Source organism: Nestor notabilis, unplaced genomic scaffold, assembly GCF_000696875.1.
Source record: "Nestor notabilis isolate BGI_N333 unplaced genomic scaffold, ASM69687v1 scaffold3954, whole genome shotgun sequence".
NCBI lineage: Eukaryota > Metazoa > Chordata > Aves > Psittaciformes > Psittacidae > Nestor > Nestor notabilis.
The window spans coordinates 98,883-106,041 of record NW_009925980.1 but is presented as its reverse complement, the minus strand read 5'-3'; positions in this window follow the sequence as shown (position 1 = coordinate 106,041).

Genomic DNA, 7,159 nt, shown 5'->3' with positions numbered 1-7,159 from the left:
AAAGAGTTTATTCTAATTGCTTACTCACTTTCTTAAGGACATGAGCTTTATTTGAAGTCTTTCCGTCTGCTAGTCCAGTATTCAGCCTCACTTCTGGACCTGCTGCTCAGCTGCAGTCAAATGCATCAGGGCACCTGCAGCCTCAGGGATATGAAGCTACTCCAGGATTCATGGAAATGGATTTCTGGGTATAAGAAAGAGATCCTTTTGACAGCAAGAGAGAGAGAGATGCTTTTAATGCCTCTGGGGAGGGAAAGGCTGCTGTGCAAACACAGTGCTTATCAGAATTCTCTCCCAGAAGGATAAGAGAGTGTCTGACTGCAGGAGGCAGTTCCTGTGGAGGTTCATGCACTGTGAGAACCAAGCCAACCCAGGCAGAGGGTGCAAGAAATACAGCTTTCACTTGCCTACCTTCCACAGATTTGCTTACTTACTAATTATGGAGTTTCTCAAAGCACATGGTTGTGCAAGCATCAGCTGTGTCCTGTGTGTTTTGCTGATATTTAGAAAGCCTTTTTAACTTTGAATATCAAATTCATCTATTGGATATTTCTGAATTTCATATTAAGGCGGTCATGTAGGTGTCATGTTCTTGGAAAAATGGAAAAAGAGTAACTGCACTATCTGTCAAAGCTAAAGCAGGCAAAGATGACTTCCCCCTATAGAGTGGCTTTTTAAAGTAACAAATCTACATGTCTTGTGTGCACCTAGGACTTTTTTTCTGCTTTCTGAACATTCTACTAACAAGATTTTACACCTCAGTGCTTTGGTCAATCCAGGCACCAGTGCCAAAATACTCATAGATAATGGTTTACAGTAATAGGTATTTGTCCTGGAATTGACATTTTTTACAAGAAGAGGCTAGCACTACTAATCCTTCTGCCAGCACTCTGGCAGAGAAAATCAAGTGAGATAAAATGATTTACTGTGCTGTTCAAGATCAGGACATTCAGGCCTTTTATTATCTTAGGCAATTATTCTGGGTATTTAAGGGCCACAGAGGGTTGGAAACTGGTTGTATATTTCAAAGGTCCAACCAAAAGTACTCCAATTCCTCTGTCACTCTGCTCTTCAGATTGGGCAGTGTGTATGATTACTTAGCTTGTAGCTGGTGTGAGAGAGCTAAGTTTAAAGTTCTGTGCCTCTTGAACACAAAGGTAACACTAAGACATAGGTCTTGAGCAATGTTTATTTATTCTGGAAGAGTTTAAAAATGTTTATCTGACTTTTCTCTTCTGCCAGTCTCCTTGGAGAGTCTTTTCATTATAAGGTTGATTTCTCCATGTAATTAAACATAAAAATACTGAAACTGTGGATTCGAGTATTATTGCTATATTGAATGCCTCTGAGCAGTTCAGTGTTTGAACAATAACAGCTCCTCCCTCCCCCTAATACCTGCAAAAGAGACTGAAGAGAATTAATACTCTGATCTACATATTCCATTACCAATGGAAGAGACACATGTGATAGCTAAATGTTCACTATATATTGTTTGTTCAGTTAAAAGTAATATAGTGGAAATCAAAATATGAGCAGGAAAGGGAAAAAGGAAAGTCTGAGAAAACCTCTCTGTTATAAATTTGACTCCCTGCTACTTGAAAATAACTGCTTTTTTTTTTTTTCCTTTTTGATTACTTCAATTCACAAAATTAGGTGGATCTTCACCTTCATGCTAAATTACTTCAATTTCACTCATAAAGCTATCTTACCCCGTTGCTTTCACCTGCCCTGGCATGGCCAAGTCACTGCTTTAGGCTTGGGAACCACCGACGTCTCTACGGGTGCAAATGTAAGCAGAGGTTACATAATTAATGTGTAGCAATGTATGTGACCAGCTGTGCAGCGATAGCCAGAGTGCAGATGTTGCTGGCTCGTGTCTCTGTAGAAAGTATGTTTGAAAAAGACGAGACAGGGTATGGAGATCCATGACTCCTCATGTCTTTTTACTTCGTATTGTCAGAGTGCAGTTAACAAGATTGTGTGTTAACAAGATTGTATAATGGTTCTTGTATCTAATTTAGAGATTCATTTTTCTTCCTGCAGAATGTGCTCAATATGGGGTTCAATCCAGGGTTAAACTCTTGCTGCTCTGTATTGTTTATGTTATTAATGCCTGCAAATAAAAATGACTGGAGAAATTTGTCTCCATAGAAACTAGCATCTAACTAAATCTAAGAAATTTTCTTGCTTCTTTCTCTTTCACCAGACCAGACTAAGAGGAACGTGATGTCCTCACAGAATGAAATGACTTTGTCATTTAAATATGTAGCCTTCCACTCCTTCCCCAATGAACCATTTCTCTTAATAATGTCATTGCTGCTCTAGCCATATTCTCAATGTGTTAACATCTCTTTCTGTGTAAAAGAACAGGGAAATTTTGACCATAAAATGTGCTAATATTGTGTGAGGATCCTGCTTCCTGCAGGAGCCTGTTCTTAAAGAGTAAACAGAAAAATTCAGAGAAGACACATGACAAATTATTTTCAAAACTACTGTAGATATTTACTCAAGCATGACATTGAATTTCCTCCAGAAACTTAATGTTGCACAAACCCCTTTTTTCAAGACCATGCGGTGCTATTTTTTTCTTGTATATTGACTCGTGATATGGTTTATTGGTGGTCTTGGCAGTCCTGGGGTAATGGTTGGACTTGATGATCTTAAAGGTCTTTTCCAACCTAGCTTATTCTGTGATTATATGATACAAGACTGAGTTCTTCCAGACTTATGAAAACTGCAAGTCAAATCATGGCAGAGAACTACAGCATAATGTAAGCAGAGTATAGTGGATCAAGTTTTGTGTCTAGGGTTAAGTTGCTTGTGTTTCCTCAGATGTCCTTTCTTTCCTCTCCCAGAAATTTTGTGCTATTAGAATTTGAGGACTCTGGCCATTTGCCTGGGATTTCCAGATTCCTGGCATCCTGGCCAGAGTGGTAGTTCTGTTTAGACATATGCAAGTGATGCACAAGTCAAATACGGATCTCCTTCAGGTCTGTAAGAATCCTGAGGTACTGTGCTGGATCGCTGAGATTAGCTCTGTTGTGCAAGTAGAGTGTATCTGAGAGATACTGAGAAGACTTGACATATGGTGCATAAATAGTCTGAAACACATCAGACTTTCTGTATATGTGCAGAATATAGCTCATACGAGGTATGTTCCTGCACCAAAGACACAGAGCTTACACAAGTATATCTGTATGGGACGTCCAAATCAAGAAAAATGCCTCATACAGATTTATGTCCTCTGGTTACTTTGTCCTTCATGTCTGAACTTAAGATGAAATTCACTCCAATATCTGTTCTTCTCCAGGACATAAAATTTAGTTTAAATAAGAGATGCCCAATTCCTTACTTTGTTTTTCTTGTTTTCCTTGTTATGTGCAATTCTGAGTTAAAGACAGCCTTATGATACATAACTTCTAAACAGAGGACCAGTATCATGACAATGGGTTCTGAAAACAGAAAAGACCCACTACTTCTGCCTTTTCTGTCATTGTATAGACCCTTGCTGCATAGAAGAGTTCTTAATTTCAAGATTAGGAAACTGAGTTTTTACGTATATTGGTAAAAGTTTTAATATAAAGATTCTGATATCAGTGGGTATAATAACCTTCTGTCATGAGTGTGTGTTTTAAAATGGCTTTACATGACTTTAAAGGAGATGATGAGCAATGTACTTATACTCTGCAGCTAATAAAAAATGAAAATTGTTGAAAATTGCTTAAGAATCTATACTTCCCATGTCTGAAGCATAATTAAAACATTATGCATGAACATTTGTTTTTGGTGCTTTTGATACGTCAAACATTGGTCTCTGCAAAGCAGAGGTTGGGATGAATGGCCTCTTCTTAGAGAAGGCAGAGTATTTGAACTGTAATGACCAGCTCACTGACAGAGATCAAAAGCACGTAAATTCAACAGCTGGCCACTTTTCAGTCAGCTCTCATACTCGCTTGTATTTTTCAGTTAGACAAGTGGTGCCAAAAAAGCCTGGAAGACTTCAGCATTTTTCTTTCCAATCTGTTATACGTTTCCTTTTTGGTGTGAAATGTGATTGGTTTAGAGTGACACAGAAATCTTGGGGGAAAAAATATAAGAGGAAGTACCATCTTCCTTACAGTACTTTGGCTTTTATCTAGGGTGGAAATGCACAAGTCAGAAGGACAGTAAATATGAGATTTCTCAGCTGTTCCCTTGCTTACTCCTCAGTGCTGTATTTCTACCATCAAGTTTGGGGAAGACTCACTCAGGCATTAATTGAATGTAAGGAAAGTTTATCCTGCTCATTTTGGATGGGTCTTTGCTAGATAAAGACATAAATCTGAGTTTACAAATATCGATGTTTTTAACATTTCCTCCATATTTTAATTATCCAAACCCATGAATCTATCTTACCTTCATGGCTGGGTCAGTGCTGTTCTGCTACAGTGCCCTGTGCACCCACTGGCCTTGTGGGGGCACTGGGAGAGCTGGCGCAGCACATGGACCTGCCCATGGTGTTCCTGTATTCTGCAGGGTCCATCTTCCAGAAGTGTGCCCCTAGGCCATGCCTCAGCGACTGCAGTGGAGAGGCAGTGCTGCGTATACTCCATAAAGTGACTTCTCCTATGCATGTTTCTGCCTCTGTACTAACTTGGTGTCACTGCTCATTTGTAAAACGATGACACTTCTCTGGGCTGAACTATCCCACTGGAGGGACATCTTGAAGCTGGAAGAAAGCCCACACACTACTTCCACAGTGGAAAAATGGCCATTTTCACAGACGCTAAACAAAGCACATTGTCCAGCCCAGCAAGCAATGAGAGCCTTGTCCCCTGGCTTCTCCAAGGAATCTATGGAGATGGACAGTGGGTGTCTGTTGTGCATTTGCCAAATGCAACACAGGGTCAGGGCATGCCAGCTCTGCATGCCAAGATGGATCAGGATCACTTCAGCTGGTAATGAAGGGTACCTCCTGAAAGGAGGATGAAAGAATGAAGTGCTGTGGCTAGGAAAGGCAGTGAGAAATAGTTTTTCTGCTGAAGAATCTCCAAGAGAGTAAGAGGAAAAAAACCGTAAATATCATGCGTTCCCAACAAATAGAGTCAAACAAAAGAAATTTCATCTCAGGATCTGGTAGGCAAACCAGAAGCCGCTCCTTCCTTCCCCATGACTAGTTTGGTACTAGGCCACTAAGCAAATTAGCTCTGGGTGTTCCTGTGTTATATATGAGCACCAGAAGGTAGCTTCCTTGGCTCCCCAGGGCCTGTAGAATGGAGCATCTTTGAAAGGAGGAGCATTGACAGGGGATAGATATATCCAGGGACATCTGCAGCGTCATTGTTGAGGCAGCCCTGAAATGTGCTCAGGGCTGTGGGATTGTTGTTGTTCCTCAAGGAAGTCAACAAGGAGAGTATTTTGGGTATGTCTGGGGTAGTGTGGGTATGTCCCAGCTTGTGATCCTGATTTAGACTTGGTTGACAATAGGGTAACCCTTGGGAAAGTGCTGGTGTAGAAATAGAAAGCAAACATTCTGATAGAGAAGAGCAGAAAATCAATGGGATTTCTTTTTCTTTTAATTAACCTTCAGAAAAAAAAATTGTATTTTCAGCCACTTGTGTGGATTTGGTTTATTATGTATAATACAGTACAGTATTCAGCATTTCAGTTCCTGGTTATTCCAAATGAGCAAAAAGCCAGACCATCAATACAGCCTGATCCTCAGATGTGAGACAATACTGAATATGGAGCTGGAGTATTACAGATTGACAAAAAAACTGTTGCAGAAGTACTTAATCTCTGAATTTGGAAATTTAGTCACTCGAGGGAAAAATCACCTCAAGTAGATAATCACTTTCAACTACCACCGCAGCAATGTAGATGACCAATAAAGGGGAGTGGAATTTTATTGAATTTTCAGCACGTGGGGAAAAAAATAATCTATGGCTGTCACAAAAGATTGTTTCTTACAAACAGGTAATTATTTATAATGAGTGGCACAACGGTTTTTCTCATTTTCTTTGGTTAGTTGCATCAAGACATCAGTGATGACAGATTATAGACAAAACCATAAGCAAAGAGCACAATGGAACACTCACCCTGTTCAGCAGCTGGGTGTTTAAGCTGTATTATAGCAGTGTCTTCTGGGCTTTGCAATTTAGCAGACAGACACTTGGAGCTTTCCGTCACTTTTTAAATACATTTATTTTCTCTGTGAGCTGTCATTTCTGGAAGGGATTGCTTCTAAGTTTTAATTGTACATCTTAACGGTTTGCACAACAATCTCAGAGGCTAAGGGCAAAAAATGAACTGCTATGGATAGAAAATTATAAATGCCCAAAAAAATGGAAGGATCTTATCTTCAAATGAAATAAAGACGAGGCGGTCTGGGACTCATAGCTGTAACAGTGGATGTTAGTAGGGATTTGTTTTTTCTTTTGTATTTTTTTCTTATGAGAAATTGCCAGCCTCTTAGTTTTGGTATTGTGTTAACTCACAAGCAATAATATAGGTTTAGTTATCCTATTGCAATAGAAAGGGGGTAGTTTGGAGGGGACAAATGAACATTTCAAATTAATTTACTGCATTATAACTCATTAATCAATTCACATGTCATATATTGTACTTCCATCTTGAGAATAAGCCAAACGCCTTTGCAGGATTGTGGGTATTTATTGAAGCAGCAGAAACTGGAGGCTCCAGAATTTAACTGGACTGTGTTTTTTGTGAAAATTCATGGTGAATACACAGTGAGCCAGAATTGGTGATGATAAAGTAAACGTGAAATCCTGGGAAACAAAAAGCTAGGGATCTATTTACTTCTTACTACCAAAACTTGCAAAGAATCCAGGTAGTTCACTTCGTGTCATAGCTGGAAAAAACCACACTTTCTATGCCTGTGACTTTTTGAGTCCCTGAAACCACACAAAGATTGTCCTACATGGGAGGCAGCTGTCTGCTCTCCTGAGGTAGGTTCAGTTCTGTCTGCTGAAGAATGTGATGAGGAAATTTATCCTTTGGAGTATTATTATAGCCATTTGATAGTATCACTCCAAGCAGTTGCTTATACATTTTTTTTTCTTGATCAAGCCATCAGATAGCTGAAAAACAGTGTTGTTTTGAAGTTGATAAAGCAGAGCAGGTCTCACTGCTCTATTGCTGGCATTTTGTATCAGGACAT